Source organism: Strix aluco, chromosome 2, assembly GCF_031877795.1.
Source record: "Strix aluco isolate bStrAlu1 chromosome 2, bStrAlu1.hap1, whole genome shotgun sequence".
NCBI lineage: Eukaryota > Metazoa > Chordata > Aves > Strigiformes > Strigidae > Strix > Strix aluco.
The window spans coordinates 13,713,929-13,738,146 of NC_133932.1; the positions used below are offsets into that span (position 1 = coordinate 13,713,929).

General features: G+C 40.7%; 1 long non-coding RNA gene across 1 annotated transcript; it reads left to right on the forward strand.

Moving 5' to 3' along the window:
- Positions 1-473: 473 nt before the first annotated feature.
- On the forward strand, positions 474-20,224 carry LOC141917878 (uncharacterized). Its single transcript, XR_012621494.1, has 2 exons — positions 474-590; positions 18,652-20,224. It is a non-coding gene; the product is annotated as an uncharacterized LOC141917878 (long non-coding RNA).
- The last annotated feature ends 3,994 nt before the right edge of the window (positions 20,225-24,218 follow it).

Below are 24,218 nucleotides of genomic sequence, written 5' to 3' on the forward strand. Positions count from 1 at the left end.
AAATAGTTTCAACACTCTTCTGTAATCCTAACATATTCTTCCTTCAATTTGTCCCAAGTATTCAGATTTTTTATTCAGTGCAGTCTATACGAACTTGGACTTAGCATTTTTTTTGGTGTGTTGTACAGAATAATGTGTCAGCACAGCACTACAAGAGAGTTCTGTAATTACTTTAGGGATCAGTGAAGGATGACCAAGTATGTTGATACATGCACTGTGCTTCCTCTTCAGCAATAGGAGAATCAGAAAGGTGTAGATAATGGCCTGCATGCTTAAAGCAACATTCATACCTAATTGAAATAGTACTGAATGTGACTTAAGATGCTGACATGCAGAGGTACCTACAGAACTTGAAATACGTCATAATCTTTTGTTGCATTTTCAACAAAATTTCTCAACTTGTGCTTTTACTGTACTCTAAAATTTTGCTCTATATAGGACAATTTTAGATCCTGACCTGTGCTACTTTTTTTCAGGTAAACTCCATGGAAAAGACAGGTTCAGGACTACTTGATGCAGCTGCCAGAGGCGGGGAACAAAGTTCCTTCAAGATCATCATTAGACTCAACTACTTCTGCTCCATATACAAGGTATACTTCCTCACGCTACCTTCTGTATCAAATAACAGCATACGCATTAAAAAACCAACATGACACACAACTTTCCTCTATAGAGCAAATGGGGAAGAGCTAACCATTTATAAAACAGAATTAAAGTTTTATTTAGCTTAATATACTAATGGAAAGCCTTTCCCTGCTACTGTGGTGGGAAGAGAGAAGTGGTGACTGTTTGCTAAACGGGCTCTTTGACACTCCCTCACTCTGTGCTTGGTTAGCATTGTGCATTTTAGGTTAGGGAAGCCAGCAGGTTTGCCTTTGGGAAATTTAGGAACTGTTGACGTATTTGCTGTGTCTATACTGTTTTTTAAGGGCAGCTCCAAGGTCTCAAGACTAGCTTCACTGATACAGTTCAGTGCAAGACTGACTGGAGCACACCCAAGAGAGCAGGTGCCTGAGTGTACATTAGCTCATCTGCAGGCGTGCTTGCACAAGCTGTGCGCATATGGGCAGGACATGGAGCATGCAATGCCCACAGCCTGTTCTGAACTTCCTTTTTTCTGTGCTAGAGGTGTAGACATGCTGCCTCTGCTTTTGTGCCAAGGACACCAGGAAAGGGTCAACAAAGGAAAAGGTCTTGGACTAGTGTGGAGCAGCCTTCCCAGCGCAGAGAGCACAGGCTGGTGCGTTTCATTTGCCCTGATCCTAGTTCTGCAATTACTGGGCTAGCTTCTTCAAGATGCCACATCTCCTCTATGCCACTCTGCCAAATCTAAGAGGTCAAATAACAAGAATGTCCAGTAGGCTGAAGATTCGCTTGGGGCTATTGCACATCATGGGGAGCAGACCAAAGTGGAGCCATTTCTAGGGTGGAGGAATCATAAAGAGCTGCTTTGTATTCTCCCAAATGAAGCTGAAGCCAGAGCTTATTAACTGCAGCTGGAAAACTGATTCAGAATAGTAACACGTCCTTTAGTAAAAGCATATGATATCTGTGTTAAAGCCAGGTCTCATCCTTCTCTTTTAATGTCTTCAGATTGTTGTCACTAGTTAGAAGTGCATTATCCTGTAGGCATTAATTTCCCTAGGTCTACATAAAGACACATCTTTTTAAATAGTTCTAAGGGCCCTTAGTACATATACCCGTGATGTTGAACCCTGCAGGCCAGCTGTTCAACTACAGGGGTTGCTTCTTGGGCCTCCCAGACTGTCCACAGTTTGCTGGTGGATTTCACCTACTTATACTCTTTGGGGACAACAGGATAGTACACTAAGAAAACAGGTGTAGTAAAAGAAACACCCACACAATTAAAATGTAAAATATGACAGATCTATATTAAGCATCAGTTTTTTGAATGCAGTCTGACTCTGGTCTTGTCCCTGGGTTTGGTTTAAATCCCCAGGAAAGACTGTCTCTCCATGTTGCCGAACAAATGGACTCATTCTGGCTGAAAAATTTCCCTTTGTTAAACAGTCTCTGCCACTGTTTGGTAGTGTGTCGAGAACTGCTGTTTTAACTGATATTATCTCAGCCTAAGTATTTAAGCCCTCACCCTTGGTGTGTTTTTTGCCAAGTTTGTCCAAAGCCAGACCCACTCAGTTGGTTGAAGGCCCGTTGCTTCCCTCAGCAGTCCAGGCGAGGGATTCTTGATTGTTTGATCTCATATTTCTGGACATCCCTGACAGTGTCTAAGTCTTCCTTCCAAATGGATGGTTTAATTTCCCAAAATTTCTTTCTTTTTTTTTTTTTTTTTTTTTTTTTCTGAAAAGGTACAGATAGCATTCAGAGACACATGAAATTCATAGTAACTGTACAAAGACATTTCCACAAACTACAGCAGCCTGCACATAAAATTCTTATGGTACTTAGTTGTTGGATGCTCATTTGAGCACACCTTGCTTGCTGACCTTCAGCTGGCCACGGGTTTGTACCTTAGAGTCACACTGCTTGAGTTTTTTCACTTTTTTTTTTGCCCCATCTCTGTGGAAATATGAATGCTGATCCTGTCTGTGTGACAGATTCTCTCCTGTATCTCACCACAGGAATTGCTTCAATAAACTCCTCCTAAAGCAGAGCTCCACTCGTTGTGATAGTTCATGGTTATGCATTTCTTCCACAAGTGTTGAACATAGGCTAAGATTACAATGGATCTGGCATCAGTACCTGCTTAGATGAGATGGCTTTTGCCATCTCATGTTACAGTGACAGAAATGAGCCTGATTCTGCAGACTTCTGCCCTAGAACCTCAGCCTGGTTGCCTTGTTCATGCTGGACACATCCATATTCAGTCCTGAGACTTCAGAGATACACCTGCAGCTTCCCCTGCCATGGTAGGCTGCAGTTTTCTGGAAGGTACTGAGAGAACTTTCTTGAATTTCCTGGGCATGAACCTTCAGGACGATACTGCAACTCTGGTAGCATGCAGCTGGGTGTTGCCTACATTCCCTCCTGTACGGTGTTTCGGTTGCTAGCAGAATGAAATACACTCATTTGAATTTTTTGCCCCTTGGCTTTTTGTAGTCACCAACTTGGCTTTAAAACATTGTCAGGCTTTAAGAAAAGGGCTGTTTGTTTGGATGGGATCCATTCTTGAGACAACAGTTCAGTTATGTTGACTTTGCAGTGAAGACAGGCCTAAGGAGGTAGATTTTTCTTACTTCCCTTAAAGTATTTTTATACAGATACTGTCTGTCCTTTTAAGGAGGAAAACTAGAGAGACAGTGTTAAAAAGAACTCATGTTAGAAATGAAAGGTGGAGAAGAGTCATCTTAAATCATAAATGCAATGCTCTGTGTGGTAGACTTTGTGGTGTGGAGGAGACAGTGAAGATACACTGGCATTCTGTCGGTAAAGTTTCAGTTTCCACTGCAGATTTGATTAAAGTGTAAATCTTTCTGTTGTGGCAGATGGATTCTGCAGAAAAATTCCACATTGCCTGATGGGATAATGGATTGCTTTGAAACCACAACTTTCTTTGGAAACACAAGCCTGACTTTATTATTTTTTCTATGGCTATCAAGAGCTTAAGACATTGATTGCCTGCTCAGGCTGATTACCAGAACTAAAAGATAGCCTAAATTCTCTATGGCTCTGTCTAAACAAGGGTAGCCTGACCTAATAACACGTTTCCTCCTTTGTCTACATGATAACTCTAGAATTATGTTGTTTTTCTGTGCTTAGCCCCAGGATGTAAAAATTGCCTCCCTTCCCATGTAGTTTGCTTGAGCAAAATACAACTTGACAAATCTCTTCCTTGTTTAAAAATTCTAAAAACTGAAGTTTAAATATATTTCCCAAGAGGAGGATTTCTTGTGTCTTCCTTTCTACTGTCTTTCTACCTGTCCCTTACCTTTCCTGATGTTTAAAAGGAGCTTCTGCATTTTAATATTTTCAAAGTTGTGCAGAAAAAAAGGGCAGGAACATGCAACCATGGTAAACCTCAGAACTGCTGAAGGTGTGTGGAAGGCAGACTGACATGTAAAGCCCAGTGTCACCACCAAAGGCCCTAGGAAAGCTGGAGAGCCATGTGGGGAGGGGGCTGTGGTGTTTGCTTCTGATGGAATTTGGTGATGTGCCTGTCCAGGCCAGGTCGAGGTCTCTAGGAAGCAGAGAAAAGTGTTCATCTGTCTAATGTTCCCATGAGGTGGAGCAGTGCTATTTCTGTTTCACAGATGACAAAGTTGAAGACAAACGGAGGTCAACACAAAGGCTAACTGTACTCACTGAACACCAGAAAACTGGGCTCCTTTGTCTGGAGAAGCCTCTCTGTTTCCACAAGCTATAGGAAAAACAAAGATTTGCTTAACTATTGCCAACCTTTTGTGAATCTCCCCACTTTCACCCTCCCCCAAAGAGTGACTATTTCTAGGTCACACAGAAATAATTAAATAGTACCTTGGAGCAAGGAATGTCTCCCACTAGTTATAATTGCCAGACTAGCATGCTGGCCACTCGACCATCTTTCCTGACTATTGTTCAGCTGCCTGTAACCATTAAATCAAGTTTTCCTGTGGATATTTATGTAGAGTGCCTATGGTACTTCAACAGAAGCAACTGGCAGTAAAGTCTCTCTCAAATCGCTCAGTTACCACTGACTCCAGACTTCTTTAGATAGTAGCCGATAAAGTTCAAAACATTAATTTCTACCAATAAACAGGAACTGGAAGCCTAGGGAGTTAATAGGGCTTTTTCATCTCAGCCTAACTCTCTGATCTAATTTCAGATAGCAGGAAATATGCCAACTTTAGCCACTAATTAGAGTTACTCTTTGGAGATTATTTGTAGCAGACCTCCAAGCTTCTTATAACAAAAATGCACTGACAGTCCCGCCAGCATAAATATGTTAGATGTTTGTAGTGTAGAGCCCATTTGAATTATGCAATGAATTGTTACAAAAAGCTTTAAAATATATCAGACTTCACAAACAGTAATTGTATCTGGAAACCATGGCTCCGTATTTCCCCAGTAACAATAAATGTGGCAATGTTGCCAGTATTGTCTCTTTTCTTGCAGGTGCCAAACGTTTTTAAATAATAAAGGATGAGGTGATATTAGTGATTCCATTTTGGTTTTTATTTGTACTTTGATCCAGTCTTCAATGTCCTCTTGGTACTGTATCCTGCTGAACTCTGGTTATATTCACTTGGGATTAGGCCTCTACTCCACTGTACTCCTCTTGCTCTCAGAAGAAATAAGGTACTCTTTCCTCACGATAAAGAAGTCTGTCCATAATCCTCTATTCTGGGAGGACTCACTCTTGCTGCCCTCACAGTGGGCTTCAGCTTTCTCAGGAAGTCATGCCTCCCAGTGTAGCTGTATTTACTATCCAGCAGAAGTAAAAGATACAAAATCTGACCCAGAGAAATGAAGAATACAAATACGTGTATGGTGGCAGAGGTGTGATCTTAAGATTCCTTTTTTTAATGTATTTTCCTCTTGTAGCACTCCTACTTTGTGCTTCTATCTCACCTTTCATTCAAGGTTGAGCTCTTTTACATTCAATTTCTATAACATCTAGGCAATAGTGGCCACAAAGCAGTTTATAAAATTAACCAAGCCTCACATTACCCCTTTGAGAAATTCCCTGAGCTTTATAGCGGACGTACAGTGATGAGTCACTGAGAACAATGCTGAGAATAGAACCACATCCCCATTTCCACTGCTGTCCATCGCTCGCTCATGAAGATGGAAAAATGTGCCATTACTGATTGCAGCTCCTCCTTCCATGCTTTTTAAGGAGCCCTGCTGAAGAAAACTTAGAGCTTCCAAGGCAGTGGGGAGAACAGTAACCCACAGGAGAAAGGGAACACTCATGTCCTAGACTTTTGTGGTTTTAATGTATTTTTTTTACCTTTATTTGAAAATGGTGTCAGAACCCCTTGGGTGCTGTATTCCTGGGTACTTCCTCTTCCTTTGCCTTCTCTAAACCAGATTCCCTGGCCAGTCTGCACCTTCCAGGGTGAATTTCAGATCACTGAAGCTAAGAACTACAGTGCATCACAGTTAACTCAGAAAAATAAGGATATGAACTAACCAAACTACAATATGCTTGAGAAATCAGGAAGCGTTTTCAAAGCAAAATATTTTGATTTTCAGACTTTTGACTGTGGAAATATTTAATTTAGTTGAAAATCCAGTTTTCCAGCAAAGGCTGCTTGTGAAGAAATGTTGTCCAGCACAAGCCTGTGCCCCCTTATTTTTCTTCTTTAAAGTATATCTAAAGAATTTGTAGTAGTCATTGTTCTCTGTGCTTCTGGCATTTAAAATTCATGTCTTGTTTAACCTGAAAGTCTATGGATGACTGGAGAACTGGAAGAATGACAGAGAAATCATGCAAGCAAAACCAAATTAATTTGAGAGGTGAAATGGGTTTTATTTTGATTCTCCATTGCCACTCAACTGTATGGCCATTTATACTTGCATGATATGCTAGTACTGATATAAAATGAGAGAGGGCTTCCAAGTGGATAGTGTTTTCTTGCTCTGCCCAGTAAATTTAGCGTCAGATTTATAAGAGGTAGATTGTGTCGTTGTGGAGCAACAGTTTAAAGCCACAGCCCCCTTCCTCAGTGAAATGAATTTACAACAGTGAAGAATCCCAAAAGCTGAAATTCACTGCTGAGCTCCTACGCCCTCTTTCTCTGAGCTGTTTCAGTGACCAGGCTGCCTGCCAACACCTTTGTGTCAATCAGGCAAGTACGGTGATCTTGAAATATTTAAGCACTGCTTCAGTAGTTGTCTTCCCCATCCTGCTCCATATTAATACAGCCTGGTAACCCATGCTGGGAGGGTGGCGGAAGGGCTGTGAATCCCTGTGTGAATGGATCCAGGTCTGCAAATGACTATGCAAAACAGGAGGCAGTAGGGTATCTGGCCCTTTGTTCTTTTTAATTAACCTCTGTAGGAAGAAATACCTAAGAGAGAATGATTTCAACACTGACCTTTAATGCAAGAATAGAAGAGTTGCCAATCTAAGGGGAACTGCAGAAGCATAAGGAAGATGAATACTGATATCCCTGGGTTTTCAAAAAGAAGAAATATCAGGCAGAAGATTGCAATGTAACTTTGTTTTGTTTTAATTCTTGTAAAGGACATGACCCCCACTCCTTTAGACCACTTTAGAACAGATATGCAGATTTATTGAAATAAAAAACTCAGCAATGGAAAACTTCCCTTTTCTTTGTTTGCAGATGTAGACAGAAGGACGGTAGGAAATGTAGCTGTAGCCACGTGTAAGGAAGGGACCCCAGCTTGCAGTGCTCAGAGGTGCAATGCCACCTGCCAATGCTGTGCCCCAGTGTGACAGCTGGCCTGCAGCATGCTCAGGAGACAATGGGGAGAATGCAAGGGGTGAATTATGTCCTGGTGCAAAAGGTGACTATGTACGGCAGAGGATGCCATGGTGCTCCCAGGGGAAACACAGTCAGGAAATTTAAATAAATGGTTCCTTGGTCACTTCAGAGAAGACATCAGTGAAAACATTTTCTTTTCAAAAAGGGCATGTGGGTGGCTTGGCCAGCAGCAATATTTTGGTTTTGTCTACTGTAGGGAATTATTTTTTTCCCAAACTAACCCAGCCAGCTTAATTTAGAGCAGATTTAAGTTACACTAGGGGTAACGTTGGTATTAAATGAGTGCCAGGACTGTGGAGGTGAACTTCAGCAACACTGTGTATTGGGTAGTGCTGAGAATTTGAATCCCAGCAGTAATTCATTAGAAATCTGGTGTAAGGAGCCATAATTTTCGCAGTGTGAAATGGGAAGGCAGGGAGAACTGAAAAGCAGCGACCAGGACAGTGTAAAATAGCATGTACATGAGTGACAGTTTTATTTTACTTCTTTTAGCTGCCTTCTCTGATGTCCCTCCCTTCTTGCATGTAAACCTGTGCCTACCTATTTTTGGACTGTTTTATTCCATGGAACATATATCACTACAGATGATCTGTCTGACCTATTAAGCTGCCTCCCTGAACTGCTATAAGCATAGGCATAGTGATGGGTAGATGTCCTGGGATCACTAAAAGATGCTGCTTAATGTTAGGATTAATGTATTTTAATCAATGGTATATATTGGATTTACTTCTAAGTGTCTGGACAGCCTGATATTTCAAAAAAAATCATCACTGAAGCAATCTTTGCATGCTACAGGATATTTAACACATCTTAGTTTTTCAGAAAGTGTTGAGCTTGCTGGGTGGGATTCAAAGACAGTTTAAAAAAGGAGACGGGAGGAGCTCTGCTTTGCAGTCTTTAATTTTCAGAGGCCAAGCTATGGGCATGGAATCCTGAACTGTAGTTTAAGCCCTACTGCCTCCCAAAATGTCCCCTGGGAGCAGCAAAACCCCCATATTGGATCCAAAACTACTACCAGATTAGATCCAAAACTGCCACTAGTTGGAAAGCCAGCTGGAGATACATAGTGTACAGAAATGCAGGAGGTACTGAAGTGCTCCACAGTAAGGTATCACCTTCCACTCTGCACTCCTGTGTGAAAGAGTTATTACATGAAACAGCGGACCTATAAAATGCAGGTGTGGAAGATGGGCATTAATACAGTGAGACGGGGAAAAACAGCTCCCAGGATTGCATACGTACTTGGCATTTTATCTAAAACTCACTTCCAGTGCCTCAGTCTTGTGTCCTTTTGCACACAATCCCTGAAAATTCAACCCCATTTTGTTGTCTTGCTTGAGTATAGGAAGACAGAAGTTTCCAAATGCATTTCTGAAACTTTAGTAGGGAAACAGGTTGCTCCACAGACCCACTCAAGGTCTTGGAAGGGGCGTTAGCTTAACTTGGCTCACCAAGCCAAGGTGCAGAGTCAGCAGTCCAGTCAGTGTTAGCACTCTCTGATGTCAGTGAAGAGAGAAAGGCTTCTCCTTGGGCATTTAGTCTAACTCCTGCTCTGAATTGTGCTCAGGAGTGTCTCTCTCTCTCATCTCGTAGAGCAGGCTAAGGAGGCTGGCCATTTTACTTAAGAGCCTAAGCTGAGTCCCAGCATTCATTGCTAACCTCTATTTTCCACTGCCTACAATGACTCTTGTAAGGCCTCCTGGCAAGGCTAGGTCTGCTGAACCAACCTCACAGGTCTGCTTCGGGGCAGCTGCCCACCTGCATTCAGCCCAGCCCTGGGTGACTGGATGCCTGGGGCCTGAAAGCAGCACCTGGCTGCTGCTCAAGGTCTGGGCTCCTGAGTTCAGTTCAGGAGATATATCACTGCAGTAGATGTGATGTTATGCTGCTGAACAGAACTATCATGATGACGAGCTGTCATCACGGTGGTGTCGTGCTTTTACAGACCTTGAGGCCTGAACGGCAGCAGCTAAGCACAGCAGCCTGTGAGGAACGATAAGCTAAAGCCCTCATTTATTACAATCTGCTCTGAAATCAGCTATGCCCCTGCCTGGTGCTCAGGCTGTACTTTTGCATTATCTGCCTCTCCAGACAGGAGAATGTGGCAAATGCAAAATCCCGGCTCCATTAAGATCTTTGTCAGGCTCACACATTTGAAAGATCTGGAAGAGACATTCTCAAGCTTCAGCGTTTTGTGTTAGCACTTAACAGCAGGCACTTAAGGCTGTTGAGACCCCTGGGGTTCAAACCAAAGGGGAACAGGTTGGATAAATCGAGATTATTCAAGAAAGATCTTTAAGAGTTGCTTTAAATTGTGGGCACCAGCCTGTACTGCCCAAATACACAGCGTTAATGGTCCTTAGAGAACAAAAATCAAAAGTTAATGAAAATACTTAATTTTCTATGCAGATCGCTTGTACTCGTGCTAAACCCTGGGATTTTGAAAACATCTGACTCCTCACATCCATACAGACGCATTTGAATTCTGAATAACTTAAATGTTTTAATCACTGTGGCTTCATTGTAACTTAATCACTACTGATAGATTTTTTGTTTCAACAACTTGTTATTCAAATGTTACATCAAAGAAAGAAATGTGACCGTGTCTTTTAACAATAAAAAAATGTTTTCTCCCTTGGGCAGCAGTTAAGCAAACTTTCACCAGTTGAAGATTGGACTCAAAATGCTGAGCTCTTTCCCTGTCCCATGAGCTGTTCACTGATGGGGCTTTTTGCCAGCCTCCTGCTGTCTGTTAGATAGCTAAATCCTGAAAGATTTAAATGCTGCTTCTGAAGTGCTGTGAGGAGTGGTTCCCTGGCCTGCTGATACAAGCTACCCATGTATGTATCTGTACAAGAGGTGAAGCAGACAGGTTGATGCTGAACCCCAGGAGTTTAGTCTGAGCTCTGCATCTGACAGCATGTGACCTTCTGAAGACACTTTCAGCCAGCTTCTTAAAGGTATGAACGTGTCAGCAAGTCCTGCTTATTCCAGTAATGCGTTTGCTGAAGACTGAAGACGTGTTACCTGAGTAAAACCAGCTTTACCTGCTGCTTAACATTTTGTACTGCAAGAATTTGAAATGTTGAGCCAACTGAAGACTGCAGATACTCTAACCTAATTTCCAAGAATTTAGAAGCATCTAAGTCCAGGTAATGCATTGAGCCAGCCTGTCTGTCATTGTTTTCTCACTGGCTTCAATATTCTGTATTTTTCACCATTACTAAACAGAAAACACTTTTCTGTGCAGTGGACAGTTGTAGCTTTATGAGACATCACAATTTCTTTTTCCGTTTAAGAATAAACAAAAGAACTCTGTATATTGCTCCATCTCTGGTACAACAATACTCTGTGGTTGGGAGCTTACTTTTTCAAAGTTCCCAGAAATAAGGAGCTTCCACCTCTGGAGTTTAGCTCGCAAGCTGCAATGTGTGCATGGTAGTGGACACACAAACACAGATGTGCACATACTTATCTTTCTTTATTGACTGCTCAAAATGGAACAGTGTGATTTGAGGCATGGAATTTGTTTTAGTCATCTGAAAATTAAACACAGTCTGAACTGTATATATATAGCCAGGGCTTCTGTACTCAGTCGGGAGAGACGGTCACCTCCAGGAGATTGTTCATCACTTTAAGATTAATTTCAGGGGATGATTAACTTAGACTTGATACATGCCTTTCTGGTCATTAAAACTGGATGGAGTAAATCCCATCCCAAGTGGCTAAGACAACTTGTTGTCTAAATACCTTTAATTCTTATTACCATTCCTTAAGATATTATGATATTATGATATGTAGCATTTCAGAGTATATAAAGTAAAAAAAGGAAGCATACCAGAACTGGAAGCAGGGACAGGTGACCTTGAGAACAATACAGAGACACTGTCCAAATATGCAGGAATCAGGTAAGGAATGTCAAGGTCCTCCTGGAGTTGAATCTGGTGATGGACATGAAGGGCAACGAGAAAGGCTTCTACCAGTAGATCAGCAGCAAAAGAAAAACTAGAGAAAACATGGGCCCTGTGCTGAATGGAACTGGAGACTTGCGACAAAGAGTCTGGAAAAGACTGAGGTACTCAGTGTTTTCTTTGCCACAGTCTTTACTGGTAAGACTTGTCTTCAGGAATCCCAGGTTGTTGAAACCAGTCAGGAAGTCTGGAGCAAGAAAGACTGTACTCTTGGTGAAGGAGGATTTATTTAGGGAACATTGAAACAAACTGGACATACACAAGTCCATAAGACCTGAGAAAATGGACCCATGAGTGCTGAGGGAGTGGTCCAATGTCATTGTGAGGCCACTCAGACTTTGAAAAGTCATGGCAGTTGGGGGATATTCCTGAGGACTGAAGAAAGTAGATGTCACTTGTGTCTTCATGAATGACAAGAAGGAGGATCCAGGAATCTACAGGACAGCCAGCCTCACCCCTATCCCTGAAAGGTGATGGAGCAAATAGTTCTGGATACCATTTCTGAACATGTAAAGAACAAGGAGGAGATGGGAGTAGTCAGCATGGATATGTGAAGGACAAGTGATGCCTGATCAACCTGACAGCCTTCTATGATGTGGCAAGTCTCTTGGTGAGTGAGGGGAGAGCAGTGGATGTTGTTTATCTTGACTTCAGTACAGCTTTCAATCCTGTCTCTCATAACATCCTCACAGAAAAACTACTAAGGTACAGACTAGATACATGCATAGTGAGGTGGATTAAAACTAGTTGAATTGTGAGGCTCAGAGGGTTGTCATCAGTGACATGAAATACAGCCAGAGACCAGTCACTAGTGGTGTTCCCCAGGGCTGATGCTCAGCCCAATATTTTTTAATATCTTCATTAACCACCTGGATGATGAGTCAGAGTGTAAGCTCAGTAATTTTGCTGATGATACAAAACTGAGAGGAGTGGTTGATAAATGAGATAGTTGTTTCCCATTCAGAGGGACCACAACAGGCTGGAGAAGTGAGCAGAGAAGAACCTCATGACCTACAGCCAAAGGCTGTGAAAAGTCCTGCACCTTGGAAGGAATAATGCCATGTGCCAGTACCTGCTGAGGACCTACCCAAGAAGTTTTGCAGAAATGCTGGGGGACACCGAAGTGGACATGAGCCAGCAATGTGCCCTTGCAGTAAAGGCGGCCAACAGCATTGTGGCCTGCATTAGGAAGGTCACCAGTAGGTTGAGAGGAGGTGATCCTTTTCCTCTACCCAGCCTTAGCCAGACCACATCTGGAGTACTCTGTCCATTTCTGGGTTTCCCAGTACAAGAGAGACATGGACATTCTGGAGCAGGTCCATCAAAGGTCCACTAAGATGATTAAGGACTGCAGTATCTGTTGTGTGAGGAGAAGCTGTAAAAGTTGAGATTATTTAACCTTGTGCGTATCTTATCAAGGTGCATAAATGCCTCTTGGGAGGGAATAAAGAAAATGGAGACAGATGCTTCTCAGTGGTGCTCAGTGAAAGGACAAAAAGCAATGGTCACAAACTAAAATACAAAAAATTCCATTTAAACATAAGAAAAAAGCTTTTTCACTGGTGTTGTACACTGGAACAGAGTCTCCAGAGAGTTTGTGGAGTCTCCATTCTTGGAGATACTCAAAACCTGACTGGATGTGGTCCAGCTGACCCTTCTTTGAGCAGGAGGGTTAAACTAGGCAATCTTCTGAGGTCCCTGACAGCTTCAGCTGTTCTGTGATTCTGTGATCGCAGACAGGCTTAGAAGTTTCCAGAACTGCAGCCAAACCTTTCTTTGTCTCTCTTAACATTAACAGAACAGTAAGAGCTCTCTCCTTGGCAGTCAGTCTGCCTCTGAAAGTAATAGAATGTGAAATCCATAGAAAAATTGTAGAAATGCAAAATATATAATTGTTGCCATTTTACTATTAACATGTAATTAACTTGATTTTGTTTAATGACAGAGGAATAAATAGCTCCTGAAAATACAGTTAATGCACAAAGAAAACCCACAAAACTGTTATGGGATAGCAGCATCACAAAGGAACATCTTTTAAAAGAAATGACCTGCACGAAGTCATTGCAAGTCCATTATTCACTAAATGGCAACCTTTTGAGAACTAAATGACGCAAATGAGTTATACTCATTGGCTTTTCATCTCCAGTGAACTGGGCCTAAATCCCTAATAAGGCACCAGGTGAAAATGAGTCTCTAAGGCCTCTATTCCAAATCCCCTGTTATGCACCATATAAATTAGCACATTAGTAGGCTTGCCTTGAGGGAAAAGCAGGACTAGGACAGCAGGTGTGTCACACAGCATAATTGAGATGCAGCAACAGAGCAGACTGGTGCTTTTGCACAGTGCCAAGCTGCTTCATGCCACTTCTATTGATCTGTAACTTTCATGAGCTCTAGACTGGCTCCTAATTTGAAAAACCCCATCTTCTGTTACATCAAGGAAGCCCTCCAAGGGGAAAATAAACAACATTGAAGTTTATGATTGAATAGGCCAAGCAGTACAGGATCCCCAGGTAGGAAAACATTTGTCAACATTAATTTAATATATACAAACGGTGCAGAAAACAAATAAAGAATGATCTGGTTTGCATTTTTTTCTCTTCAAAGGCCACTCAGGCTGTTGTGAAGGCTATGCTGTGAATGAGAGGAGAAAGAGGAGCTGTCAGGGATCAGCGTGCTGTTTTGCACAGAGGGTGGGTTTTTTTCTCTGCTGGTGTAGATATATCAGTGGGGTGAAAAAGTAGTGAGTCTGAGGCAGTTTTGGTAGGGAAGGACTTCTGTGAGCAGAAACAATATGAATAAGGAAAAGAGCAGTAATCTTAGCAATGTACAATGGGAAAAAAAGAGGCTTATTAAAACTTCCACAATTTTAAGAGTCATTCCCCTGCTATCATGGATTAACATTATGATACCGAGTATTCTCTGTATCATGGGCTGTCTGTCCTTTCTGCAAAACAGTAGCGAGGAACAGGGGCAGAGGAATTCCTGTAAACCACCAGGCCTGGCAGCCTGTGTTTCCCAGCCTGCCATGCTAATGCAAGGTGTCATCAACTCAAGGGTAGACAGCAGTGGATACCTGTTTGAGCCAAAGCTCAAGGCTCTCATACCATATATATTTACCTGACAGAGCACCAGAGCAATGTGGTTACTGTCATAAAGCACTGGGAGAGGGTTTCCTGGTAGAGAGCTCAGCTGAATTATTCCTGTTGAGAAAGCAAGGCTGATGTGTTGAAGTGAAGCACTGATAGGAGCCGTAAAAACATTTTGTTCGTTCTTATCAGGAGCTATTTGCAAATTGCCAAACTGGAAAACAGTCTTTTTTCTTTTTTTTTTTCATCTTTCACTTAACGATTATAAAATTCTTATTAGAGCATAACCCTTGTTGATGATTAAGAGACTATCTCACAAAACTCTGGATTCAATTGATGTGTTCACTGCTTTAATCTTGGGGAAGCAAATTGCTATCTCCTGACATTCTGATGGCTTTACTGGGATGACACAAAGAATTATATTGGCAGAAGGATGCAGGTGAAGTCCAAAAGCAGAGATCCCAATTAGCTGTTGTGGAATAAATCCCAGCTGCCCTTCAGCCCTTCAAATATGATACATTGGATTCTGTGTACTCTATGTAGCTTTGGATCTGAAAAGCAAAATGAAAACAGGTATTTAAAAGGTATCCCTAAAACTAAATAGATGCCTGGAAGTACTGGTGAATATTCATGAGTATGGGCCTAAATTTAACTCTGAAATTGCCTTGAGTTCATGAAAACAAGAACTGTCTTTAACAGAAAAATGTCTGTGTGTTGTTCTTTGTCTCCTGAGGCAGAAACAAAGGGAGACCCTCTGAAATTACTCACATGAAGAGTAATGACAAAGGAGAAGAGATATGTGAAATTTGAGGATTAGGAAATGTGAATTAGTACAGAATAACAAATTGGCTAACAGGCACATGTTGTAGAAAGAGGCATAGATCTAACTGATTTCAATCTTATTTTGAATTACAATCTCCTAAATGCACTAACCATCGTGCCATAGATTTGACCTTTGTAGTCCGCTTGAGCTTAAACATAACTGGGCCAGAGATAAAATGACCTCTCATTTTCTCTGTTGGCTGCCCTGGTGTGGCACCCTCATTTTTTTTTCCTATATCAACCTGAGAAACCCTATCCCGTGCAAGGTTAGTCAGGACCCTAAGGAGAGTCAGACAGGTCCAGTCTGCCAGGAGTGGGTGAGGCACCTGAACTAATTCTTCCACTTGAAGGCCCAGACACAGGTTTTGCAGAGAGTCTCTGTTTCAGCAAATTAATATTGCCTGACCAATAATAAGTAAATGCATAAATCATTACTACCAGTCCCTCATAACTTTGAGTATTTAAAGATCAGTCTCTAAATAACTTTAGGCGCTGTGATTGAAAATGTTGTTGTTGGGCTCCTGTTTTTTTGGTGTATAGAGGATATCTTTCCATCTGCAGAGAGAGTTACACAGAAACTTTCTACAAAGTTGTGGAAAACTCTGACCTTTTACATAGTTGTTAGAGGTCGAAAGGGAAACTGGAAATCTCTTCTGTAAAAGTGTGTGTGTGCATGTGTATGGCAAAAATGTCTGAGTCTCTTGCAGTAGAAATTTTGGGTAAGGAATTTTGCTATCTAAACCAAGGTCTATTTACTTGCCTTGCATCAAATTATGGCGTGACTTTTTCTTGGTAAAGAAGCAGCAAAAACATATAGCATAGTATGTGTATAGGACATAAATAGCATTGTACCGATGTTCCCTCAGCTTTTTTGTCATACAAACACATAGTTGCATACACAGTTTAATGTGCAATGAGCCAACAGCTTCACTGAACCACATCCCTCTGTTGGCATTTTGATTTGAAACAAGTAGGGAATTTGAAGATGGAATCTCAGCTTTTCACTGCTGAATCTAAGACTGGTTTTGTTTCTTGATGACCATATAGTCAATATTTTGTAATAGCAATACTTGATTATGATATTATGGTTGCTATGGAAAGATTATTATTTAATTTTTATTAATTTATATGAATTGTGTGGTATCATATAACATCAAGATGACATAGAATAGTAATTATTCTCCAGCATGCTTCATATGAAATTCTTACCTTGCAGATGTTCACCATATAGGTTATATATGCCATCAGTCCCATGGAAGTCTTCTGAAGGAGGCATATGGCTTGGTGGACTGCCAACACAGAAGGAAATCACATCGTCAGGAGTCTTGGGAAGGCCTTGGGACCCTTATAATCCTGTTTTAGTCATTTAGCAGAACCTTAAATAGGGCTAAGATGGTTCATTCACTTTGAACGCTTCCTTCGAGCAGAGGAGCATTTCGGCCTTATGCAGTTGTTGCTATCAAAGTTAATTCTTACAAAACAGTTGGTTCACTGCTGTATCCAAAATATTAGTGTTATCTGTAGCATAGTAATGGGAACTGCTGCAATATCTTTGAGTCTACAAACTTAATTCTTTGATCCAAAGAAATCTGAGATTACTCTTTTCATAAATCCTTAGATGATGTAGGTACAAAAATCCTATTGACAGTCATAGCATCACAGAAAATTATCTAGTCTGTCCTTCTGCCTTAAGGCAGGATAAGCAATACATAAACTATTTCTGGCAGATACTGTCTAATCTGTTTTTAAAGACCTCTGATGATGGAGACCCCAACACCTCCCTAGGCAATCTGTTGTAGTACTTCACTATCCTTGCAATGAGACTTCAGGGAGGTGTATTTAAAAATACAGGAGAATTGAGGAAATAAAAGAGAGAGCAAGGGTTACAGTCATAAGCCAATCCAAAGGAGGTTTGTAAAAACAAGATTTTTTAATGTGGAACATTACATAGAGGATATCTGAGGATAGTGGAATGACATACCATCTAGGGATAAAATGGTTCCTGTGAAAAGGTGTCTTTCTTTTTTTTCCCTTCCCACAGACTCTGGCATTCTACATTATTGGGAGTCAGAATGCAAAAGAAATTGTGTTCTTTGATCACAGGCCTAACACTAAACCAATCTAACAGGGAATTGGAATTGTAGATGCATTATGAAGAGTTAGAATACCTCTTATGGCTAGATTAAAGTGAAAGTTCTTGAATAATTTCCTCCTTCACTTCAGAGAAAAAAAACTTATCTCCCAGAAAAATCAAAACAAGGAAAAAACCGCTCATCTCGACTGCTTTGTATCTAGTTCTGTGTTGTAGGCCAAGTTGTAAGGAGGGTGTTTACAGCAATGAGGCACTAATGTATTCATTGGAACCCGAAGTGTTCTCTGAAAAATACTGAAGTACAAAAGCAATTACCATTAATCATTACATACAATGAAAGCAGCATTATCATCAAGTGCTAGCACCTTCTGAAATAATACATTACCACCTAGGTTAAAAGAGCAGCTTCTGCATTGCTAAAGCTGTTATCTCATGAATGCTTATGCCTTTATTTTTTTGATGTTTTGCTGTCCAAGTGGGTTTTGACCTTACTAAAGAGCATGGTTTTCCAACAGGGAAATTTAATTTTCCATAATAATGAAGAGCATAGCTATTGCAACCTTTGGGCATGCAAATGGGAAATATTTCCTTAAAGCCCTCAAATGGGGTTTGTAAAGGGAGGCAATGACCTCTGACCAAGTGAAATTCTGCTACCACGCAGCAAAACAGGGCCAGCTTTCTGTAGCTCTATACCCTGGCAATTACTTAAGTAGACCATAGGCCAAGGGCTGCCCTTCTGCATCAGGTGTGTGAACTTGCCTGAGTGCAACTCCCAGTCAATTCTAGCACTAATGAAGAAGAAAAGTGGGGGGGCAACCTGGGGCAGTAGAATTCAAGGAAGGTTCAGTCAGAGAAGGATGAGCCTATATCTGATGATGAGGCAAGGAATGTCAAAGCAAGTTGATCTGGCACATATCTTTCACCCTACGATTGAATATGACTTTATATGGTTTAGTGACATCAGTATATCTTCTGAATTTGGGACCTGACTATCAGTACCCGAGGCACTTGCAATAATGTCATTGGTGAGGAGCACCACTGCCTTGTAGGAAAGTTCGATGTCACTGATGAGATGAGCTGTGTAGTAATTTGCCCTGACAATAAGAGCCTCTCCTGTACCTGCCCCATATATTTTGTCAGAGTAGGTAGGGTACATTCTGATGTGCTACCTGAGTGGAAATGAAATGATACAGAGAAGGCACAGGAGATAACAAACACCAAACTGTGGACATAAAATCATACCTTACCTTTTTTTTTTTAATCTCTAGGTCTGTGAGGAAAACCAAATCTTTTGTGCACTGCTGGCAAAGTTATGTAAATCACTGAAAGAAGAAGATGTGCTGCTTCTCTGACCTCAACACAGCAGTTAAGGGAAAGCTCATACTACCACTGCAATAATTCGTCCTGTAAGGGTCCCTCTAAGCAAATTCTTTCTACCTGTTTTCTAGGTAATTTGGGGGTCTGCTTATTAAAAGCCTATTACATTCAGGCAGAGTGGTCAATTTAATTTTAGTCAATTTTAGATGAGTGACTGACATGCTGCTGTGCTGGAGAAGCTTGGGAAATAACTTCACAGTTTTTAGCTTTCTGTTTAGCCCTGTACCCCTTCCAGGTTCTCCTTAAAACCTGAATTAGGGGGGGTTTGTTTTGCAAAAGATGTGCATTTCAGTGCTATGGAGCTGGGGAGAGAAAAAATAATATGGAAAGCATGTTCCCTTTCAGGAGATGTATTATGTACGTAAATCTCTTGCATTTCTACCTATCTCAGTAATTGCATCCTTACGATTATACAGACACCTTTTATTCCAAGGAATGATTTAATCAACTCCGAAATTCAAGTTTACCAGAATGAGAACAGCAACTGTGTTTAATATCTCACTAAGATATTGCACAACAGATTAGGATAGTATAGCATGGTCAAATGTTTAATTTCAATCTGTGTAAACCACATTTCAAGAAATTCTACCATTTCTGTACATTCCTGTTGTCAAGAGGTAGCTTTGATGATATTTCTTTACTGTGGGCTCATTAGCTCTATGCTGATGTATTAGCCTGTCCCTGAAAAACAGTAATGTAAATATATTGTTGTATCACTACAACAACAGGACAAACAGCTCTGTTTTCCAAAGTCACAGAAAAATTCTGTGTGAATGATCAGATCTTGTATGTTCTTGTCTGCCACCTCTGTTTTAAGTACATATCTGGCACCTCCAAAATTGCTTCTACAACAAGTATTTTCTTGCATGATATGAAGAACTGCATGTATGACAAGTATAAAAATGTCCAGAGATTTTTTGAGATATTATAGCTGTAAGTAAATTGAGAATTCAGAAAAAGTATGGATGCCTGTTAGAATCATTTTAACACATTCTCTTGTGCTTATTTATTCTTATCCTGTATTTACTCTTATTCTGTATTTAATATAATAGATCCAATAAGTTTGTTTCTTCTTTGATTTAATGATAAAGATATTTGCCCTTACATGTTCAACCTTTGATAATGTTCATATGAAAAATAAATTATTGGTATGGCACAAAATGAATGTTGTGTTTATCTGAAATTAGCTTTGGTATGGTTTTGCAATGTCTTTTGGAAAACATTGTTTTCTTGTCTTCCTGTAAATTTCATAAAATTACATCTATTCAGATATAAAAATATGCTTTAGTTTTGTACTTCTAATACACTCAACTATTGCATTTGGATTTGTCAGCCACCACTTGGGTTAACTTCCTTTCCTTAATGTCAGTGTTGTTTCATTCCAACTGTGTGGGTGTGTGTGCATAGTTGGAGATAACTGTAAAACACAAAATTGGTGACAAAACAATAAAGTATTAACACTTTGTTCATGATTAGAAAGAAGATTATTTGTCCCCAACTAGGTTTATAGTGAATTCAGTCTAACATTCCTCCAAAGTTGCAACACTCTGAAAATCTTCTGCTTCAGATATTTAATACTGACTAATAATTTAGACATGAGGACTCAAAAGTACAAATTAACTTTGCATGAGTCCTTTTCAAGTATCAACAACAAATTTAAAAGCTTTCACAGTGCCCGAAACTTTCAGGTGCAGCCAGCATATTCCTGACCCATTTAAAAAGAAACTTGAGATGCTTCTTGTTGGAGGGAATAGCTAAATATCCTGTGTGACTCACAATGAATTCTGCTATGTTTAGATTTGTTTCTTTCCCTCTCTCTCTTTTTCTCTCTTTTTTATAAAAAATTTTAACAAAGTGCTCATCTCTGGGAAGGAGGGTCATTAGAGAAAAGTTCCTATGGGGTCACCTGTGGTCTGAAACTATTTGTCATTTAAGTTTTGTATATTCTCTAGAGTATTACTTTTCATTCATTCATTTAATTTATTTGTATTTTGGTTTTTGGCTGCCACGTTAAGCATTGCGTAAACACAGAACAGAAATGAATTCCTTCCCGTGGGTATTGGATACATGTGAATAATATGGAAATTCCTGTTCTTTCTGAGCTCTCAATGTAAAGATCAGGATATTTATAGATCACAGCTAAGCTGCTCTTTCTTGCACTTTTTGATAAGTGAATTGAGGAGGATGAACCGAGCTCAAATTCACATCCCAGCTCTGAGGCAGGCATCTTATCCCATCTTAGAGGCAGGGATCTCAGACCCGTGCAGACCAAGGTTTCTTAAGGTGCTTACTGCCACAGCAACAGCCAGCGCTGTAACCTCTGGACCAACCAACCTTCCTTTCTCTGAGCGAGTGGAGATTGCCACTTAAAAAATGGTGGGTTTCCAGTTCTTGCTTTAAAATGTAGGGTCACGTTCTCTGCTGATGTCTAGCAGAGATGCAGCACTTCCCAAGGAGATGCTCAAAATGACATAATCTCTGATGTTTAGCTCAAAAACTGTGTCTAGACACCAGATTCTGTAGGGTTATAACTTAGCACCACACTGCATGGTGCTGCCCTTTATGGTCCAGTTACAGATTACACCTTTTGGCTGCTACTGGCTTGGAGGTAGCATGTAGAAGTTGGAGTTTAGACTGAAGGGATATCCCAAGTTCTCACAGTAAATGGATGCCTGAAGCATTCAAATAGAGCATGTTCAGGAGAAATAGCTGCAGTTAAGGGAAAATGGGCTAATAGCCAATGCATACTGGTAAGGCAGTGAAGCTGAGAGGGAAACTAGGCTGAAAGGGTTGAGTACCTTTCTCTATGGTGAGGGAGGAGGAGGTAGTAGGAGGATCTCTGCTTTTCTTTGAGTCCATGTGGGACTTTGGAGAGAAATGGAAGCAAAGGGGCAGTTCTGTGGATGAGGACACAGCTGACTGGTGTGAGACCTCTCAAAAGAAAAGAAAAACCAGTCTGACAGACTTCTGATTTGTTTCTGCTGCTTTTCAGGGATCTGTGATATCTGTGCACATTGAGAACAACACAAGCAACACTTAGAAGATACTTTGGTAGGGAAGTCTTGTTTAACCAAGAAGTCATTCAGTAACTCTCGCAGTTTCAGCCAGTGGTTTCAGGTACAAGTCAGTTTTTGGAGATTTTTGCCTTCACTTTGTTTCTCCTCTAAGACCCTCGAGTACTACAGGAAAAATGGTTTATATGATATCAGTACAAATATTGCAGATAATCTGTTTATTTCCTGGGAATAGTAAGGATGCAATTATATGCAGTATGGTATTAGCTACTATCCAAATAGATCAATGTTTCATTCTCTGAGTGGTGTTCCACACAAATGTGTTGATCTTTCTTTTTACATTTTTCTGCCTCCTCTGGAGTATGCTGTGTGAGGGTTCTCCGTTGTGCAGGTTTTTTTGTTTTTAAGTTGGTCATATCTAGGGAAACCAATGGGGAGAAGAGAGATCAAGTCATGCTTAAGTAAAAATGTACAAGAAATGTGATATTTATATCAACTTGTGGATTTCTCTCATATCACATTTTTTAATAGTGTCTACTCCCAGAGTTGCAGGTTAAGGGGAGGTTAGTGTGAACTGTCATAAGTAATAAATTGGCGGAATTACTGAGGAGAGCAGAAACAGACTGAAGATGAATTTGAGTGCAATTGGCTGTATTTGTTTCATTAAGCCATGGTTTTCTACTGAGTTATCTTCAACAAGGCGTTTTTCAAAATTCTCCATGTGACTGCTTGGCTGAATAAGGCATCCCACCAAGCTGTAACAGCAATGATGTTTCTTGGACTGAGGCATTGATGAGGCTTGATTCATGTTTTCTGACAGAGGCTGAACAATAGTGTGCTTCCTTGAAAAACTACAGTTTGCAGGACAAACACAGCTTTCACAACAAAGTGCCTTTACATTGGATTTGTTTGTAAATCTGCCTGCATTGCATGCATTAAGAATAAAGAGTCATGAGCACTTTGGGATGATGGTGACATTAGAGGATACGATCTTATCATCATATTCACAGGTCAAGGGTGCAAGAGAACAGAACCAGTGGGTGATAATATGCTCTTACCACTGAGTTAGAACTGGGGAAATGCAGAAATTGTAGTCTAAATCAGATTAGAGATTGATGATAAAAAGCCTTTGGATGGCTCTGTGAACTAGTCTTTGGCTTACCTGGTGCAAATCTAAGGTGACCTGTATGAAATCTCTTGTCACTAGGTGAAAGAATTTCCATTTTTTGTGGAATTTGATTACTAATGCTCCTAGACTGTTTGCTTGTTTGACATTGGCAAAATGTCTGGCAGGGTTATTGTGATAGGAGTGTACTGTCAGTAAGAGTCCCAAATATATGCAGCATCAGAACTATTTTAGCAGTGAGAGAGGGACTGGAGCTGTTCAGAATTTCAGATTAGCAACACTGTCCCCTCTGGGCAGTAGCATTACTGTTTGTTGGGGGAACTGAGCTATCCCAGTACTTTCCGTTGGAAGAGACAGGCAAGGCTGTCAGAGGAGAGCATCAAGCCTGAGAGCCAAGCATGTGAACAGCCAGAGGCTTAGAGCTGCAAGCTGCTGCATCGACATGAGAAGGCCTGGAGGCATGTCAGCACGGCACGTGCCAGCCAGCGGCCAAATGTCTCTTGCTGTGCCTGTGCCCAGCTGGGTGTTTACATACATGGCCTCCCACTATGTCTGTGAGCCCTCCAGATGCGGATGCTTCCACACCTGACTGCTGAACCTTTTAACGGCAGGCAGTCTGCATACACAGGACGTAAGTTACCAGTACAGTCAGCTGGTATTAATTCTGCTATTTATTTTTTAAAAACATCAAAGCAGAACAACAGCCTACCAGCTGACCTATTTCTAAGATAATTCTTCTTGGAGACTTTTTTCTGGAGGAAGATAAGGGAATATTATTATGATTCACATTGTAGACGATATTTACTTTATAGTGACAACAGGGAAAAAGGTATATGAGATAAGATTAAGAGATATAGGTGATTGAGTAGTCAAGGCTGGTGCTGACAGGCAGTTGGAGGGTGCAGGTTAAGAAGTACAGGAAAAAGGAGATGAGAAATCTAGACAGTGTAGATCCCTTCATTCTTAATAGACAAAGATTGGTGGGCACTGTGCTGAAGGAAACTTCTCTTGACTGCACATCTTGTTTCCCAGTAACTTTAATGAGAAATCCTTTGAGGAGGGTTTCTTGTAAGTTTATCAGTGCATTGTATACAGTGCTGTTTCTGCAGTCTGTGGAACTTGTTGTAATGTATCATATTACTTCCAGACAGAATAAGAAGAGCAGTCATTTCCAGAAATGAGAGCACTCTGTATAATTATGGGGAATGAGTTATGCATAATATATACACACTTCAAAAATAAAGATTATCTGCTCTGCAGATATCCACACAGTATTAACTGACTGAATGTAGGAATCTGTCCAGTGACAAGCAAACAG